The 20,725-nt window shown below is 46.1% G+C and overlaps 1 pseudogene; it reads left to right on the forward strand.

Annotated features, from left to right (window-relative positions):
* Nucleotides 1–515: 515 nt before the first annotated feature.
* The window catches only part of LOC138102884 (Krueppel-like factor 9), a 47,657-nt pseudogene continuing 27,447 nt past the window's right edge, over nucleotides 516–20,725 (forward strand).

A 20,725-nucleotide genomic window follows, 5' to 3' on the forward strand; every position in this document is an offset into this window, starting at 1 on the left:
GCCGATCAGGGAAGCTCCGAACCTAACGTGATGGGATTCGTTGCAGCCGTTCCTAAGCAGGAGTGAGCGGGGCAGCCAGCAGTTTCCTCTCGACTAGCAGCCGTGCCTCGGCGCAGTGCAGGCAGCAAAGCGCTGTTCCTCAGCACTTCCCTCCATGTGCTGATTGCCTGATGGGGGGGAGGGGTGGGGGGGGGCGAGAGGTGAAAGATGAGCTGTAAGGGAAATCTGAATTTTTTTTTTTCCCCTCACGTTTTCTTTTATTAAATGTCCCCCAGTGAACTACTTGAGGTTAGTTCCGGCAGCTGTGTTTCTGAGTTTTGTCCCAGTGGCACGCTGCCCAATACTGGACTAACCCTCCAGCGGTTGGCAGACCATGGCTTGCAGCACTTGGTGCGACAGCACGGCAGGCCCCAAGGGAGTGTATTGAGGTGCCGCCTGTCCCCTGGGAACTTGGCAAAGCGCAGCCAGTATCGGAAGTGGGACTGTGCAAGGCAGTGCGGGGCGGCTCCTGTACCATGTCGGTCGTCGCGTACATGGACTTCGTGGCTGCCCAGTGCCTGGTGTCCATTTCTAACCCCTAGGCCATGCCCGAGGCAGCACAGTTGAAAGTGCCAGGTGAGGAGCAGGTGGGGAAGGATCTATGTGACCCCCATGACGCCTGGAAGGACTACTGCACCTTGGTGACCATTGCCAAGAGCCTTCTGGATCTGAACAAGTATCGGGCCCTGCCCGTCCCTTCTGTGTGCAGCGGCAACGTGGAGAGCCCAGATGAGGACATAGGCTCTGACAGTGACGTGACCACAGAGCCCGGATCGAGCCCGGCACGCGATTCAGCACCAGGGCAGCGCAACACCATGCCCCTCAAAGAGAAGTTAGTGTCTGAGAAGCGGCACAAGTGTCCCTACAGTGGCTGCAACAAGGTCTACGGGAAGTCCTCCCACTTGAAAGCCCACTACTGAGTGCATACAGGCAAGCCGTGGGAGCACGAGGAAGGGGGCGGGGCACACAGGAGCTGCTTGATGAACCCTCTGGGAATCATTTGCCATAATATCACTTATTCCCCCTCCAATGCTTTGCGTGGGGACCCTGTGAAGGGGGGTCCCGTGTGAGCCCTACATCGGTGGCACAGTAAATCTGGCTGAGATCTCTCGGGATTGTCTAAAATAGCGCAGCTTGGTCGGGTGCTGTGTTTGCCAGGCCAGCGGCCGTTAAACAAGCTGCCTGCCACCACGGGGAGTGAGAGTGGGGCTGGCTGCTGTGGACAGGGCTGCAGCAGCAGGGTGTGGCTCGTCCTTCCGCACCCATGTGGGCTTCCCGAATCCTCAAGGGAGAGTCCAGCTCAGCTCCTCCAATACTCCTGGTGTGAAAGGGCCAGCCATTAATGGAAAAAAAGCCCAAGGAAGAAAAAGGCAGGGAGCAGAAGAGCAGGTGTAGTGGTTTGGTCCAAAATACTCATTACCGTTTATCTTCTGTGAGATAAGAATTAGGAGAAATGCAAAGCAGGCACCCAACTTGAAAGAATAAAAAGAAGTTTATTAACAGACCTAAAAGAAGGAAAAAAACCCCCCAAAATTATACCACCTTCAGAACTCTCCTCCTCCCCCCACCTTCCTCCCTTGTCCCACTGACAATGTAAAAAGACAACCCTTAAGATGTTCAGTCTGTTTACCACTTCCATAATAACCTTGTTCAGTCCATTTAGAAAGAGAAGTCTCTTCTTGCTCGTGCTATGAAAACAGTATCACAACGAGACAGCCGCCCACTTCCAAATATTGTTCAGTCCATTTAGGAAGAGGTCTCTCTGCTCGCGATGTGAGTCCCTTCCCCCGACTTGCAGCTTTTCCCGCAACTGCTTTCGAGGGTCTACTCTTGAAATTTTTGGGGTACAATTTTAAGGTTGAGCTGTTCAGAAACAAAAACAGAGGCCCTCCTCCTTCCCTGGGAGCAAAGGGTCTTCCTCATCTTCATCTTTAGGACTATCTCTGGGAGCATCTCTAGGAACTGAGGTTTTCTCCTTTCCCATTTGGAGCCAAAGTCTTCCATCTCTTCCATCTCTCCCTGTCCAAACTTCTCATGAAATTCCAGCTGTGTCAGCATCTGCCTATCTCAGCGCAGGTGCTTTTGCTTGCGAGTTGAACACTCCACCCCCCATATCTTCATGAAATTACAATGGGATACTCTGATATATCATAGCTTCACAACAGAATTTCAGCTTTAAGCATCTCCTCTCTCTCTTCCCTCAGGTTTTCAGCTCTTCACAGCACTAAAAGGGTTAATCTCACCTTGGCCTTGCAGCTGGAATTTTTCTTATCGCAGTGGAGAAGGGGGAGAGCGGAGCCACTCTGGCTGCCCACAGCAAGGCAGATGGAACAGATCCATGGCTTCAAGATGACCGTGGCCCGGCCCGACCCGGCCCGGCCCGAGCAGGGCCTGGGCCGGGCCCCCTAGCCCCCACACGGGGCCTGCAGCCACCTGTACCAGCACCGGAAACGAGAGAGAGCTTGGGGGGGAGTTTGTCTATTCTTAAGTGTGGATCACAGAGGCGGTGACAACTTTAAGTGGCTTAAAGAATTGTCCATATTCAAACTGGCCAGCTGATAGGTTCTGTCAGGTCATGGGGAAGCAGTAAGCCGAACATCACTTCCGAGACTCAGCTTGCTAACCTATGACAGCAGGTCTTGTGGAAAATCTTGTTAAATCTTTTTTTTTTTTTTTTTTTAAGGTAGTAACCTTTGGAAAGTGGAATATACTTTAGGTAAATGGATCTGTTTGAAGAGAAATTGACAGTGTCATATTCCAAAATTACTGTGTATCTTTTATTTATGAGCTTCTTGAATTGGACTTTCTGATCCAGTGCCTCAGTACATAACTTTTGTAGTTATGTGACAATGATCTTCATTATAGATGATGTCGTAGGTTAACCTTGGCTGGCTGCCAGATCCCTACCTAGCTGTTCTCACTTCCTCTCCTCAGCAGGAGAGAGGGAGAAAATAAGGTAGAAAAGCTCATGGATCAAGATAAGGACAAGGAGATTGCTTCCCAATTACATTCATGGGCAGAACAGATTCTACTTGTGTTGTGGTTTGGTCCAAAATACTCATTGCTGTTTACCTTCTGTGAGGTAAGAATTAGGAGAAAAGCAAAGCAGGCACCAAACTTGAAAGAATATAAAGAAGTTTATTAACAGACCTAAAAGAAGAAAGAGGGGAAAAAAAATCATACCACACCTTCATAACACTTCTCCTCCCCCCCCCCCCCCACCTTTCTCCCTTCTCCCACTGACAATGTAAAAAGACAACGCTTGAGATGTTCAGTCAGTTTACCACTTCCATAATAACCTTGTTCAGTCCATTTAGGAAGATGAGTCTCTCTTGCCCATGCTATGAAAACATCACAACGAGACAGCCACCCGGGTTGGTTCTCTGCTCGCATGTGAGTCCCTTCCCACAACTTGCAGCTTTTCCCACAACTGCTTTCAAGGGTCCACTCTTGAATTACTGGGGTACAATTTTAAGGTTGAGCCATTCAGAAACAAAAGTTCTCTTCACCCATCTCTGGGAGCATTTCATCTCTAAGAACAGAGGCCCTCCTCCTTCCCTGGGAGCAAAGGGTCCTCCTCATCTTCATCTCTAGGACTATCTCTGGGAGCATCTCTAGGAACAGAGGTCTTTCCCTTTCCATGTGGAGTAAGAGTCCTCATTGCTTCCATCACTACCTGTTCAAACTTCTCATGAAATTACAGCTGCTTCAGCATCTGCCTATCTCAGCGCAGGTGCTTTTGCTCTCAAGTACAAGTTGAACACTCTACCCCCCATGCCTTCATGAAATTACAACGGGTACTCTGATACATCATAGGTTTAGAACAGAATTTCAGCTTTAAGCATCTCCTCTTTCTCCTCCCTCAGGTTTTCAGCTCTTCACAGCACTAAAAGGGTTAATCTCACCCAGGCCTTGTGTCAGGGTCCCTTCCCCCCTGCCATGTAGTCCTGGGAGAGGGGCCCTGGGGGGGAGGCACAGGGTTTCCCTAGCCCCTGGTCAGCCTCGTTCCCCATTGGTTGTTTTGTGTTCCCCTGTGCGGGTCCCGTGATTAAACAGTTCCTCAGCAGTCCCCAGCCATGCGGCTGGGAAAAGAAACATCTCTCTGAAACATCTATCAAGAATCGATCCATATATACTTCTTTTCTACGGCCCTCCTTGTTTGATACGCGTGTTACAGTATCCGCACTGTAACAGCCTTGCAGCTGAAATGTTGCTTATTGCTGCTGGTCACATGACCTTTGCCTGGCAGCAGTGGGCAGCTTTCGGCTGAATCTTGGCTGCACTGGAGAGGAGGAGCCGGGTTGCTCTGTCTGCACAGAGCAGGGCTGTGGGGGGGTCGCAGGTGGAACAGGGCCCATTGGCTCCAGGATGGCTGTGGCCCGGCCCGGCCTGGCCTGAGCAGGGCCCGGGCCGAGCCCGCCGGCCCCCACACGGGGCTTGCAGCCACCTGTCCCAGCGCCGGAAATGAGAGAGAGCTCTGCCCGGGGTTTGTCTATTCTTAAATGTGGACCACAGAGGCGGTCACAACTTTAAGTGGCTTTAAAAATTGTCCATATTCAAACTGGCCATCTGATAGGTTCTGTCAGGTCAAAGAGGAGCTGTAAGAACCCCTTTGCAAGAACATCGCTTCTGGGACTATGCTTTGCTAACCCATGACATGAACCCATGAAGATTAATTTAATTAATTGCCAATTAAAAATAAGAGTAGGACTTTGAGGAAAAAAACCCCAAAATTTTTTAAATAAATAACAACCTCAAACACTAACACCTAATTCTTCCCAGGTTCACCTTCACTCCTTCGTTCCTGGCTTCTCTACCTATTCCCCATCCCTAGTGGCAGAAGAGGGGTTGCAGTCAGTTTGTAACTGTCATCTCTGCTTCTCCTTTCTCCTTACACTTCCCCTTCTCTAGCGTGAGCTCCCTCCCACAGGATTCTGTCCTTTGAGAACTGTTCTAGCATGGGTCCTGTAGTGGTTTGGTCTAAAATACTCATCACTGTTTATCTTCTGTGAGATAAGAATTAGGAGAAATGCAAAGCAGGCACCAAACTTGAAAGAATATAAAGAAGTTTATTAACAGACCTAAAAGAAGGAAAAAAACCCCAAAAATTATACAACGGGATACTCTGATATATCATAGCTTCACAACAGACTTTCTGCTTTAAGCATCTCCTCTCTCTCTTCCCTCAGGTTTTCAGCTCTTCACAGCAATAAAAGGGTTAATCTCACCTCGGCCTTGCAGCTGTGTGGCTTATCGCTGTTGGTCACCTGACCTCTGCCGGACAGAGGTGCCGCTTTGCTGAAATCTTGGCCGCAGTGGAGGGGGGGGGATTCCGAGCCGCTCCGGCTGTCCACAGCAAGGCAGTGGGGAGGGGTTCCACGACTGGAACAGGCCCATGGCTCCAGGCTGGCTGTGGCCCAGCCTGGCCTGGCCCAAGCAGGGCCTGGCCGGGCCTGCTGGCCCCCGCACGGGGCCTGCAGCCACCTGTACCAGCGCCGGAAACGAGAGAGAGCTTGGGGGGGAGGGGGAGTTTGTCTATTCTTAAGTGTGTATCACAGAGGCGGTCACAACTTTAAGTGGCTTAAAGAATTGTCCATATTCAAACTGGCCAGCTGATAGGTTCTATCAGGTCCCAGAGGAAACTGTAAGCACCCCTTAGCCAAGGACATCACTTCCGGGACTATGCTTGCTAACCTATGACAGTCCTTTCTGTGGGGTGGAGTCCATCAGGAACAGACTGTTCCAGCATGGACTCCTCACCTCAGGTCATAGTTCCATCAAGGAATCTCTGCTCAGGTGCCTGGAGCACCTCCTTCCCTTCCTTCTTCACTGACCCTTGTGTCTGCAGGGTTGTTTACAACATATTTTCTCACTCCTCTCTCATAGCTGCTGCACAGCATTTTTTTACCCTTTCTTAAATATGTTATCACAGAGGTGCTACCAACATTGCTGATTAGCTCATATTTGGCCAGTGGTGGGTACATTTTGGAGCTGGCTGAAACCATCTCTGTTTGGCACAGGGGAAGACCCTGATACAGGCGACCCCTGCAGCCTCCTCCCCCCCCACTACCAGAACCTTGCCATATAAACCCAGTGCAGATGTTTACTGCAGATATTGGCTGTGGCAGAGCAGCTTTATAAAAAGATGTTGAGCATGTTTTGACTGTAAGGAAATCCTTGCTATTTTTCAGAATACTAAGCTCTGAAAGAACACAGAGGCAAATTTTCTGCTCATATAAATTAGCAAGTTTCAGAGGCACTAATGACATTTTGCTCACTTGCAATTGTAAAGATGTTTGGCCCATTCTCTAAAAATAAATCAGTGACCCTGGGTTAAAAATAAAATCTATCCTGCTGTTCTTTGAAAGGATGTGTATTTGATAATGCTCAACTACTGTTTTTACCTTTTTGAAGCCAGTTTTAATTCATCAGTTTTGCAGTCTGTGTTTTGATAGCCCTTAGTATCTTTGTTTCATGCCAGGGAAACTGGATATTTCAGGATCCTAGTAATGGCTTGAGCACTGAAGTTGTGTTGCATGTTGGCACCATACTCTGTCTCAGTTCTGGGCTATGTGGAGTGAACTGTTAAATCTTAGCTCCTTGCTAAGGAAGGTCATGTCTCCCATGCACAGTGAAAAATTAGACCTTTTGGCTTTTGTTGGCAGAGCCTCTCAAGCAGGTGAAGGACCAAATGAACTTAAGGGAAAAAGTTCAAAAGTATGTGACTTAAAAACCTGTGTCAGCCCCACAGACTCTTCATGGAAGACACTTTCTTCAGGGACATAGGTTACTTTGGAAAATTATACCATTAGTTTGACTTGTACTCCCTAGAGGATTTAGCCCCTGTCTGTCGCGGCGGAGTTGGATGCTAAAGTGCCGCGACCTTCCCAAAAGCGTCTCCAGGAGGAAGCCGTTCAGTGCAGCCACCACACTTGCACACACATGTACACACACACACATCAGATAGCTGGCAAAGCAGTCTGATGATGAAGGAGCAGGAAAGGTCTTCGCATGGGGTCCTACGGGAGGGGTTTATTGCAGCCACACTCGTGCAAGGTTCCAGAAAAGTAGAGCCAGAACAATGGGGAGTCCAGGGTTATGGAGCGGAGAGAGCATCAGGGACCAATGATCTGAGAGCAAGGGGCAGTATTAAGGCGGGGTCAGTGTAAGGGAACCAATAGGGAAACTCTGAGGGCGTGGTGATGGGGCGTATAAGGTAACAAGGGGTGGAGCAGCCAACGGCGCCAACCAGGGAAGCAGAACTGGGGTACATTAACATAACAGAACAGAGCATTCTGGGGGAAGCTTTTTCAGTCACCCTAACCTAGAAAGGAACCTAGGACTTGTCCTACCATAGGACTCCCTTCGTTCCTTGTCCAGCAGACCCACCAGCCTCCACAACTGTCCATGTGGAATTGGCTTCTCTGCTCAGCTATTCCTGTTATCATAACTAATCTCAGCTGAGATGACTTTTTCACAAGGTCTTCATTCATAAGACTGTGTTCTTTAATACCAGCAAATCTTATTTCCTCTGGTTCTGCCTACCAATTAAGAGCATAGTAATTGTAGACTTTTTAAAAATTTCTCTAGTGTCCTGGTTCTGGCAAGGACGGGGTTAATTTTTGCAGTAGCCAGGAGAGGCATGGCTAGGACCCAGAGGTTATTCTATACCACCTCACATAATTTTCTGGGGATGGGGAAGGGATCTCTTCCTGGTCAGGGTAGCATGGCATGGGTTGGGTATTGTTGGGCTCTGGGTGGTGTAGTGGTGAGTATTTGCATATGAATCGATTGCCTCTCTTGTACACTTTTGTTATTAATATTGTTTGTTTTCTTATCTCATTGCTGTTTCCAATAAATTGTTCTTAACTCATGATCTTTAATTTTTGTGCCTCCAATTCTCATCTCCAGGCCAAAACAGGGGAGGGGGGCATGGTTTGGAGTGCTTTCAGTGGGAACACTAAATTGGAGAATACCACTCCTAAACCAGGACATCTAGATTAAAGGGTTGTGTATGAGTAAGGAAAGGCATGGATCAAAGGAAATACACTGCCATATGTTTTATATCTGTTTTGTAAATGACTTCTTTTCTGAATTTTGTATATTGGCAGTGATAGTAAGTGCTAAAGTAAAAAATTAATTTATCACAGAGGCAACATGTTACAAGTTATTGCTTTAGTATTTAGTGCTGTCTGAGTAGGGCATGGTCAAATCTGAACATTAGCTAAACTTCTATTGCTCTGACTTCCCTGTTCATTTAGCTATATTTGTATTGCAAAGGAAGAGACCTGGAGCTGGTTATCTACCTATGCCCTACTAGGAGATTTATGTGCTTGACTGAAGAGGTCAGGAGGATTACTGGATGTTATTCAGTGGTGGACTCTGTTTAGGTGGAATTAAGACTGTCTTCATGAGCAAGAAAAGAAGATGGTTAGTTCTGACCTTTAAATAACCTCACTACGTGTCACAGTGGGGGTGCTGTAACACGCGTATCAATCATTGAGGCCCGTGGAAAAGAAATATATATGGACCGATTCTTGATAGATGTTTCAGAGAGATGTTTATTTCTCCAGCAGCATGGCTGAGGATCTGCCAAGGAACTGTTGCAATCATGGGACCCGAGGGTCCTTGCCCATGCAGGGGAACACAAAACAACCAATGGGGAACGAGGCTGACCAGGGGCGAGGGAAACCCCGTGCCTCCCCCCCAGGGCCTGTCTCCCAGGACTACATGGCAGGGGGAGAGCCCCCACAACTACGTACCCTAGGGATTATTGTGTTAACAACTCAAATATTTCAGCTCAAATCCTCTTTTGGAGGCTGAAGGTAACTGATGTCTTGCAAAACATTAGCTCACAAGTGACAAGGGAGATATATTAATATCACTTCCATTTAGTGCTCGGATACCCACCCTGATATGGGGACCAAAAGAGACATCAACTAGGATAGCATTTTGGGTGTTAACATGAAAATTAATATACTGTACAACCCACACTGCTTGCTATATGCAATATAGTTCTAAGTATCTTCTGAAGGGGTATGAGGCTTGCAAAGGCCATTCACTTGTGTGTGACACATAACTCCAAGTATTAAATGCTTAACTTGGACACACTAACATACCTTCACTGTAGTTCTGTGTGTTAAAAACATTCCAAAAATGCAGCAATAAATAAACTCTGAGAGCTTTCTAATGTGAACAATTAATACTGTTCCAAACAAAATACTAAATGATGCTGCTAATGATAATTACTTTTTATAAATGGTAGAACAATTCTATAACAACATTTGGATTTGATTGAGCCTCCAGAGTTATTCATAACTACATATTGCAGTGTGTTAATACTCCATCCTCATTTATATCAGATTTTTTAATCCCTTCCATCTACCTTCCACTTCTTAGTCAGGCCATCAATTTGGTTTCTTGATGCTTTGTAGACATTAGTTGAAGTAGGTACACAGCTATCAATTAAAAACTTCCTGGTCTATTTTTTAAAATATTTTATAATATTTTAATATTTAACCTCTGTTGCAGTGGGGATACTGCAACACGCCTATATCAAACCAGGAGTCCCGTGGAAAACAAATATATACGGATGGATTCTTGCTAGATGTTTCAGAGATGTTTATTTCCCCAGCCGCATGGCCGGGCTCTGCCGAGAGACTCTTACAGTCAGCACCCGAGCTGCTTTGCCCGCGCAGGGGAACACAAACCAACCAATGGGGAACGAGGCTGAGCAGGGGCAGGGAAACCCCGTGTGTCTGTGCCCTCAGGGCTCCCAGGGCTACAGGCGGGGGGAGGAGACCCCAACATCTCACCCGTTTTATTTTAATAAAAGGAGAATGAAGACAACTGGATAACCATAACAAGAACTGTTTCAAAACAAAACAAGCCACCCTCCTGAGTCTTTAAATGTCCAAACAGATTCTGGGGAACATCTTAGGGCTGACAGAAGGGAGATAGAACTCTCTGAACATGCTTTGTGGGGAAACTGAGGCAGGAGAGAGTTTCTTCCCTCCCCCTTTTCATCCCCCACTCGGCATTGGAAAAGGATTTTTGGGGAAACAATTGGCAAAGGCAGGGTTTTGTGAGGGAAACCATGGATGAAAAAACGGATTGGGAATACACTGGGGGTAATAGGACATAGGGTAAAAGGGAAAGGTGGGATTAGGAAAGGGAGACTGTAGGGGGGGTTTACAATGGAGATAATGTCTAACATGACTACGATTTTTAGCATGTATACTGCCTTTTACAGGAACACCATCAGGCCCAGTGACCTGCGATGCTTGTAACCCTTTTCTACCTTGTATGATTTTGAATTCCACCACCTCTCCATCTCCCAAGCTTGGGATGCATTTTTCAGGGTTATTCCTTTTAATAGCAGTTCTATGCACGAATATGTCTTGCTGGTTATCACACCTTGTTATAAAACCATAATTTTGTTTAACATTATACCATTTCACTGTCCCTAAGATCTTAGCTACTATGGTCTTTTCCTTTTTCCGAGTGGCTGCTGTTTTCTGTCTCGCTGTGTCTTTGCTCTCTCTTTCGGTCGCTCCCGTGTTGGAACTGTGGGGGCTGCTGGTTTCGGCGCGCTTTTCCCAGGGTCGCGTTCGGGGCCGCGCGGGCCGGGCCGGGCCGCGCCGCTCCGTTCTCCGTGCGTCGCCTCCTCTGCTCTCAGCTGCGTTGCCACTGCCAGGGGCTGCGCCCACATCTCGGCTGGGCCCCCGAGCCCCCCCCGCGCCCTGCTCCAGCGCGCGTTTCGGCTGGGCACGGCTCCGCTCCGCCGCCAGCCGCCGCCCGGGCGCCGCCCCTCTCGTTCGGGCGCTCACGGGGCTCGCTCCACCACGCGCTGCGCGGGGCCGGGCGGGCACTGCCGGGCCGCGCTGCTCCTGCCGCGCCTCGCTCCGCCACCGACACTGCGGCTCGCGTGGCTCCGCCCGCGCACGGGAACCGTCTCGCTGCTGCTCGCAGAGCGCTCGGTGCACGTGGCCGAGGCCGCACAGTCCCTGAGCCAGGCTTCCCTTCACCAGGACACAGCTGACATTGCTCAACAGTCTCGGTTATTAAATAATATTCACGAAAATATTCTTCCATCGGCATATATTTTGACTCAAATATTAACTGGGTCCAAACGGTCTTCCAAAAGCTCTTGGTAAGAATTAGATCCCAAGAAACATAGAAAAAGTCCTTAAACAACCATGCCAGGAAGTGTTTCAGTTCTTTCTGAGCTTGAATCAAGCTAAAATTTACAAATCGTTGTTCAAGAATCATTTTAAGTTTAAGATAAATGTCCATATGTGGCTCTGAAAGCCAAGAGTCTTCCCACGGTTCCTCCATAGTTTAGATATGGAATAGCAAAACAAAACCAAGAAGAGGAATCCAAAGTTTCCAGGGTTTACTCACACAAATCAGTCGCTTAGGGATCGGGGATCGTTCTGCCCTCAATTCACCACCATTATGTTGCAGTGGGGATACTGCAACACGCCTATATCAAACCAGGAGTCCCGTGGAAAAGAAATATATACGGACGGATTCTTGCTAGATGTTTCAGAGATGTTTATTTCCCCAGCCGCATGGCCGGGCTCTGCTGAGAGACTCTTACAGTCAGCACCCGAGCTGCTTTGCCTGCGCAGGGGAACACAAACCAACCAATGGGGAACGAGGCTGAGCAGGGGCAGGGAAACCCCGTGTGTCTGTGCCCTCAGGGCTCCCAGGGCTACAGGCGGGGGGAGGAGACCCCAACAAACCTCAGTCTCTCAATCTTGGACAATGGCTTTAGGACTTTGGTTCGCACCTGTCATATGTTAGCAAGCATAGTCCTGGAAGGGATGTCCTTGCTAAGGGGTGCTTACAGCTTCCTCTGGGACCTGATAGAACCTATCAGATGGCCAGTTTGAATATGGACAATTCTTTAAGCCACTTAAAGTTGTGACTGCCTCTGTGATGCACACTTAAGAATAGACAAACTCCCCCCCACAGCTCTCTCTCATTTCCGGCACTGGGACAGGTGGCTGCGGGGCCCGAGCGGGGGCCAGCGGGCCCGGCCCCTGCTCAGGCCAGGCCGGGCTGGGCCACAGCTCCAGGATGACCCCCCCCAGCAGGGCTGTGGGCAGCCGGAGCGGCTCGGCTTCCCCCCCCTCCACTGCGGCCAAGATTTCAGCAAACGCGGCACTGCTGTCCGACAGAGGTCATGTGACCAACACCGATAAGCCACACAGCTGCAAGGCCAAGGTGAGATTAACTCTTTTAGTGCTGTGAAGAGCTGAAAACCTGAGGCAAGAGAAAGAGAAGATGCTTAAAGCAGAAAGTCTGTTGTGAAGCTATGATATATCAGAGTATCCCGTTGTAATTTCATGAAGATATAGGGGGTGGAGTGTTCAACTCGCAAGCAAAAGCACCTGCGCTGAGATAGGCAGATGCTGACACAGCTGGAATTTCATGAGAAGTTTGGACAGGGAGAGATGGAAGCGATGAGGACTTTGGCTCCAAATGGGAAAGGAGAAAACCTCAGTTCCTAGAGATGCTCCCAGAGATAGTCCTAAAGATGAAGATGAGGAAGACCCTTTGCTCCCAGGGAAGGAGAAGGGCCTCTGTTTCTTTGTTTCTGAACAGCTCAACCTTAAAATTGTACCCCAAAAATTTCAAGAGTGGACCCTCGAAAGCAGTTGCGGGAAAAGCTGCAAGTCGGGGGAAGGGACTCACATCGCAAGCAGAGAGACTCCTCTTTCTAAATGGACTGAACAAGGTTATTATGGAAGTGGTAAACAGACTGAACATCTTAAGGGTTGTCTTTTTACATTGTCAGTGGGAGAAGGGAGGAAGGAGGGGGGAGGAGGAGAGTTCTGAAGGTATGGTATAATTTTTTTTTTCCCCTCTTTTAGGTCTGTTAATAAACTTCTTTCTATTCTTTCAAGTTTGGTGCCTGCTTTGCATTTCTCCTAATTCTTATCTCACAGAAGATGAACAGTAATGAGTATTTTGGACCAAAGCACCACACTAAATTGGTGTTTCTGCCCGGTTACAAACCCAACCTGCTACAGCACCTATGATCTTGTTTGTACCAACATGACTTTTTACTCATGGATGCTAACTAAGCAAACTGAAAAGCTCTGGATACTGATTTGTGCCATGTAATGTTGAGAATCTAAAAATTCACTGAACCATATTTGATCAGCTAAAAGAAAATTAGACATGAAAGAGGAAATAAAGTTAAAAAACTTGACATTTAGAGGTTAAATGTCTGTATCTTCCTAGTAATTCTCTAAACCTGTTGGTACAAAGGCACTATGTATTTCAGAGTCCAAAACTGTTTTCTTGAGCCTTTGAGTCTAGCTAAATTTCCAGAACGCTGCAGTGGATCGATTCCAGCCATCAGCTAACCTGCCTCTCTCATTCCCCTCTCCTGAAGAATGGGTAGAAAATAGAAGGAAGGCAAGAAGACCTGTCGATTGAGATGTCAGTTGAATAAGGAAAACAAAAGCAAAATAAGGAATTAATTTTCTATTTCCCATCAGTAGGCAGGTGTTTAACCATTTCCTGGAAAGCAGGGCCTCAGCACATGTAATGGTTACTTGGGAAGCCTCTTGCCCACTCCCAGCCTACTGGCCTTTGAGCCGGGTGGGGGATTTGGAGAGTCAGCCTTGATGTTGTTCAAGCATTGTTCAGTACTAGCCCAAACATTGGCATGTAATCAACATGGTTCTAGCCAAAGCACAGCACTATTTGGGCTGCTATGAGGAAAGTTAACTCCATCCCAGCTACACTCAGCACATCCATCTAAGGCTGTCTTCTGTGGTGATCTTTAAAAGAAAAGTCAGTGGATGGTACTGTACATCACACTTAAACAAGCAGCCCTTGGTTGTGCCACCATTCCCACTGAATTCAGTATAACTTAGAAGAGGATTTGCAGGAGGAAGCTAAGGAAGTCTGAATTCTCTTCTTTTCCAGAGGGTAGGCTTTTAATTTCTTGCCAGACTCTGTGTTTTTGTGATATAATCAGGTACTTCTTCTCTCTATCTTGGATGTATATCTAAAATCAAAATTTATTACCATGCAAAAGCCTGTAATACAAAGACAAGCCTATCATTGAAACTAAACAACTTCCTTCCTATCTTATCACTAAGTAACATGGAATTTATTATTTAAATTCTGATGTCTTAGACAGGAACACTATTAATATTGTATGAGCTATTTCCCATAGCATCTCTGAGATATGTGGCACTTCAAGTAGAAGATAAAACATGGTGTTATCCCAAAGCTCACAAGCCAAAAGCTGTTTGTCAGGAGGGCAGGTGGGGGACATGAAATATGAAGTAATCTTACCTTAGTCTCAATAATACTGAGGTAGTATTATGAGAATAGGACAGATAAACTCTGATCAAGTTTGGTAATAGCAGGATAGATTACAAGAATGGTCTTTCTGCACGACAGTCTTGAGTACTGAGGTGGCATGTGCAAGTCATGCAGACTTCCCCTGAGGACTTTCTGAGCATAGAAAAAGGCCCAGACATAGGCAACGTGTACAAAACCAGAGCCCTGGAAGTAAGAGCAGATATGCAGAGGATTATCTTGAAAATGCAAAGGCTTCTTTAAATAGTGATGTCTATATAACTTAGGTCAAAGTAACAAAGTGCTTATATAGCTTGGGTTATAAGATATCTATGTAACCTAATATCAATATAACCTAAATCATGACTTTTTATCAACCTAACCTGAAGCATAGCCTTCTATACTTATGTAGCCTGAATCATAACTTCTATACCTATAACCTGATGCTTATATAACCTGAATCATAACTTTTGATACCCATATGATCTGATATGAATAACTTTTTATACAATATAATGGCTAATATATAGTTAACTAGTTGCTTATATGCAGAATAGAAAAAAAGATTAAAAAAAAAAAACAAAACCAAAAAACTTACCAGGTGTATAGTTTTAGAGATAGATAAGTGTAGTACTAATGAGAAATTGGCAAGCGCAAAGCCAATAAGCCACAAAACAAAGAATTTAGGCCAGTTAAGACCAGATGGACCGAAGAGCATCGTAACTGCGCATGCTCTGAAGACAGAGTTGAAAAGTTCAAGTGGGAAGAAGACTTTAGAAGCCTTCATCAAAGACCCCCAAAGACCCCCGAATTGGGGAAATGTTGCAGAATGATTAGAGGATCAGGGACATCGATTATTGATAAAGGGAACAAATCAATAACAGAACTGTACAAAGCAAAGGCCTGCAAGCAAAGGCCTGCATGAGAAAAAGCCTCCATGAAACAAGCCTGAGAACAAAAAAGGGAGTTTTAAGGAGGTACAGTCCTGTGCTGATAAGATGTGCTGACCATGAGAAGGGAGGAAGATCTATTGATCTCTCAAGACAAAACATAAAGCTTGCCAAATGTAGTCTTTTATCTAACCCAATTATGTAGAAGTAAGAATGCGCCTTTGTAAGTTTAAACTAATTAAAGAACTGATAAGCTTGTACTCAATACTATATAAGTGCCTCTGTATTGCTAATAAACGAAGCTTGCTCTACCAATCACATTGATTGTCTGCATGGTTTTCCCCCACCGAAGTTGGCATTTTGGCTCCCGAGCAGAGACTGGGACTTCGTTTTCTTGACTAAGGTGGGAGACCAACGTGGCGCTGATAAGCAGCAATCGGGGGACAAAAGATCAGCAGCTGCAGGCAAGTGTCTGATCCGTGCCTGGACTGACCTGACACAGGGGTCCACTGTATCAGCTGACAAGGGCAAACCTGGGAAAAGGCTGCACAAATCCTGTTGACAGGGATTGCGGTAAGATGCAGATTGCGGTAGGACGCAGATATAGAAACAGAGGTGACCCTTGATTTATTTTTAGGCTTTTTAGAAAAGCGGGGAGTTAAGAAGTAAACCTTTATAAGGAACTAGCTGATCCAAGATCATTCAAAAAGAAAGCTAAAGAAGCAAAAGCTCTCGGATTAATCTGGAGAGCAGTAACTGGCACTCTCGCAGAGATGAAAACAGAGAGGGCAGTGGCCGCAGCCGCCATAGAGGCTTTAGAGAATTGCAGCTCCGAGAAAGGAACAGACAGGGGTCTTACGGAGCGGCGGCCAGAGACCAGAGCGGAGTCCAGGGTAGCACGGTTCTTCGGGCTGGCCACGAGAAAACCGATTAAAGGCACAGCAGCACCCGTCCGCTCACTGCACGAGCTGCTGAACTCAGCAGGGCAGGATGTTATCCTTCCGATGTCTGAGAGAGTAATGACCACGAACGCGGAAACAGAGCCTCCCGACCCAGGGGGCGGGGGGCAGGCGGGCCAAGGAGACACAGGCAGTCCTGGTGCCCGGCCGAAAGTGGCAGAGCAACCCAAAGGTCCTAACTCCCGGCCAAAAGAGGCAGAGAGCAACCCCCCCCCCCCCCCCCCCCCCCCCCCGCCAAACAATGGAATGTCTGGCTGCGAAGCTGCTTCTGCGGTTTCGTCACCTGCAGAGCCAGAGCCAGCCGGGGCTGCCAGGAGTCGGCCCCGGGAGGGGGAGAAGCACCAAGAAATGATACAAGAAGTAATCAAAAAGCTTGCTGACTTATCTACACGAAGCATTTTGCAGTCTATCTTTACAGCAGATGTTCTGTGTCCGAATGATTGCATCAGCATCGCACACTTGTTGTTAACCCCTTCACAGTTCCTGCTCTGGGAAAGAACGTGGAAACAGCTAGCACAAGAAGACGCTAGCAAACATCAAGGTGACACACAAGACCCACTGTATGCACTCCAAGCTGACATGCTAACTGGGAGCGGAGCTTACGGGGCAACAGTAACACGGCTGACCATGCCCATAGTCATTCATCAGTTGTCACAGACTTTTGCCCACAAAGCCTTGTCAGCAGCCTTAAAGGATGCAACTGAGCTCTCTGAAGAGCTCCAAGAGCAAATGTTCCAAACACTTGCATTTGAAAATGGTAATAGGCAAACTAAGACAATTCTTGCCATGCTGCCCCAAGGACCAGTTGTAAATGAGATGCTCGTACATGCTATCTGTGCAAAACAGTCATCTCAAACAGCTGCTTTTACTGCAACACTGCAGAATGTGCTGCAACAACAAGGACAAGTCATCGCCACAGCACTGACCAGAGGGGTGCTCAGCAAGTGGTGCCGTGCTATGCATACAAAACCCCGAAGCAAGAAGGCGCAGTCAGCATCAGCTCCTGAGGAAAGTGACGCCACTACTACAACGGCTGGAACTCTGGGACCTCCGTCCCGAGAAGCCTTGGGAGAGGCTGCAGACGTGGCTGAGTGAAGGAGCTGAGGACTTGCCAGATTCACCACTCTCTGTAGCAGGAGAAATAGCGAGACTCTGGGGCAAATGTAACAGCTGCCCTGGGTGGTTGCTAGTGACTTGTGGTGGGTGTTGGGGAACTCTCTCCAAAGAAAAAACTAAGAAGGAGAATTGCATAAATTTTTAGGTATAGCATTAGACACAAAAATAGAGTAGGGAATTAGATTTTTGACTGTCTTGAGACAAGAGCATTAGTGGACATTTTCAATCAGCTGTCCACCCATTTAGATTGAGTGAAGGCAGTCAATTTGGCTAGCATTTAAGTTTTTACCTGGTGCTTCAGCAGCCAGGGCTTACGCTATTTTGCATAAACTTGCTTGCTGGGAGAGTGATAAGTTAAACATAACTTCGTAGATGCTTGATGAGTTAAGCGCAGATGCTACTAGTGTTAGACATGCAATATTACAAAATTAAGTAGCCATTGATTTTCTACTATTAGCTCACAGCCATGGCTGTGAAGAGTTCTAAGGTATGTGCTGTAATCTTTTTGACCACTCTGTCCTAATTCACAAGCAGATAAGTGAGTTACATCCATTAACCACCCAATTACAGAAAGAAGACAGTCTCAGCTTAGAAGGATGGTTAAAGTCACTAAATTTAAGACCATGGCTAGTTTCACTTGCGCAGCATTTGATTACTGTAGGACTAGTAATATTATTACTAATAGTGTGCTTACCTTGCCTATGCCAATGCTTGCAAAAGATGATATGCAAAGTTACTACATCTGTAGCCAATCAAATATTGCCTTTACAAAAAGAAAAAAGGGGAATTGTTGAAGGATGGTTAGAGGATCAGGGACATCGATTATTGATAAAGGGAACAAATCAATAACAGAACTGTACAAAGCAAAGGCCTGCAAGCAAAGGCCTGCATGAGAAAAAGCCTCCATGAAACAAGCCTGAGAACAAAAAAGGGAGTTTTAAGGAGGTACAGTCCTGTGCTGATAAGATGTGCTGACCATGAGAAGGGAGGAAGATCTATTGATCTCTCAAGACAAAACATAAAGCTTGCCAAATGTAGTTTTTTATCTAACCCAATTATGTAGAAGTAAGAATGCGCCTTTGTAAGTTTAAACTAATTAAAGAACTGATAAGCTTGTACTCAATACTATATAAGTGCCTCTGTATTGCTAATAAACGAAGCTTGCTCTACCAATCATATTGATTGTCTGCATAGTTTTCCCCCACCGAAGTCGGCAGGGAAATGCATGCGCAGTGCAAGGAATTATCTAATAACCATGAGATCCTGCTATGTAAATTAGTTCCAGCGCGTATGTGGTGATGCTGTAATGACATAGCAACATTAAGCAAAATTTACTGTATAAATATACCACAGCACTTGACAAAGGCAGGTGAGTTAGGAGGAAAAATCCTCCCTCACCACCAGTGCTGCAATAAACAAATACCTGCTCTATAGACACTGGTCTTTGGGGATTTATTTCCAGCCTATCTTTCGGGCATCAATAGGTAGTTTAAAAGGTTTGATATGGCCAATAATATGTAGGTTTACTGTTGACCTCCAAAATGAGGAGAGAGAGGGGGAAATTTACAGAGGAAGATGTGCAGACCAGAGGATCTCCAGGGAAAATAAATACAGACAGACATGAGAGCAAATAAGCAATCTCAGCCAGGAGGCCTGGGCAGGGAGCATTGAGCAAAGGACAGAATACCAAAAGAAAGGAAAAGAATGGCAGGATAAAATAAAGAATGTACACTTACTATGATGGTGTGAATGCAAGCCAATTAAAGGGCTTATGGCATCTCATAGCAGATCCTCCTGGTTAGAAACGGATAGAGAAGGTACCATGGTGTTAGTTTGTGAGATGCCTCTTACATGACCTTTAGAATTTAACTCATCTAGGGGAGAGATGGCAGCAGTGTGTATAAATTCCAGACACTTCCCAAAATTTAGTGTTACAATTTGGTGGGAAGTTCACATCTATATCAGGTACTTTTAATTAAGGTTAGATGCACAAAAAATCCTGTTGTATGAAGTTTTCCCTCTAACTAGGTTTTATAGTCAACTGCCATCTTGTAAATCAGGTCCAAAAAATACAGAGTTTGTAACATTAAGCAATTTATACACCCTTTAACTCTTCTGACATTTTTCTCTAACTGATACTCAGTAGTAGGTTGTGGGCAGAAGCATGGATCCACAGATGGCCATTCTACAAGGTAAATCTGAGGAGCATTTCTGGTAGAAGAGAAAGACAAACAGCAACTGATTAGTGGTGCAATATAGATATCATACCACTGATCCAGGTGCCATATCAGTTTAGTTTGGTTGTTTAGTCTGGAGAAAAGAAGGCTCAGGGGAGACCTAGCTCTACAACTATGCAAAAGGAGATTGTAGCTAGGTGAGTGTCAGTCTCTTTCCCCAAGTAACAAGTGATAGTAAACAGCCTTAAGGTGCACTAGGGGAAGTTTAGATTGAATATTATGAAAAATTTCTTCACCAAAAGGGTTATCAAACATTGGAATAGGCTGTAGATATGTCAATTAGGGATACAGTTTACTGGTGAACTTGGCAGTGTTAGGTTAATGGTTGGACTTGATCTTAAGGGTCTTTTCCAACCTAAATGATTCTATGACTGTACTTTGTAGGAACCCAGAGTGCCGAGAATATTTCTCTGCCTATTTTTAAGGGTTCTTACCCCCCTGAACAACACTGTTTTAACCTCCAACCTTGGAAAAAATTACCAACGATCAGACAAGAACTAGAAAATACAGTGGTGTGAATTAGGTGATAGACTACTATGTAAGATTGTCACAGGGTGAAAATTTTAGAGGTTTTGGGCTTCTCTTCGTAGTAAATAGATAAGAGTAAAAAATATCAAAATGGAGGATTGTTGTTGTTCTCTAAACTTTCTTCTTCTTCTACTACTCCATGTTCTGCAGTAAAATTAGTTTGGAATGATTGGATAGAGAATTCCACAGTTCCTGGCCGTGTTACTGAATAATTGGTAGGAAAGTGAAAATAATATGTTTTTAGTAACTATTGGTTAAATTATCTTTAAAAGGCCATGTAAATCTTGATAATGAGACTTCACTCCTGCTTTTCTGTCTTCTATGCTGTACCTGGGTCACGCTAGTGGCTCTGTTCCTCTGATAAGACTTAATAAACAACTATCCGGCAGCATTGAAATTCAAGGAAAAGTCTCGGTTTATCTTTGAAACTCCTTGCAAGGACTTTTAGAAAATTCTCTCCCATCAGGAAGGATTTGATTTATGGCACAGTTCAGTGTTGTGGGGTATGCCCAGCCCCTGCCCTGGAGGGATCTCTGCTGAGATAAGAGATTTCGCAATCGCCCAGCAGGACTCCCTGGAAAGGCAACCACTTCTTTGGTCACAGCGAGAAAAGACAGACCCACAATCC

This window comes from Aphelocoma coerulescens (genome assembly GCF_041296385.1).
Source record: "Aphelocoma coerulescens isolate FSJ_1873_10779 chromosome W unlocalized genomic scaffold, UR_Acoe_1.0 ChrW_unloc_scaf_4, whole genome shotgun sequence".
Classification (NCBI taxonomy): domain Eukaryota; kingdom Metazoa; phylum Chordata; class Aves; order Passeriformes; family Corvidae; genus Aphelocoma; species Aphelocoma coerulescens.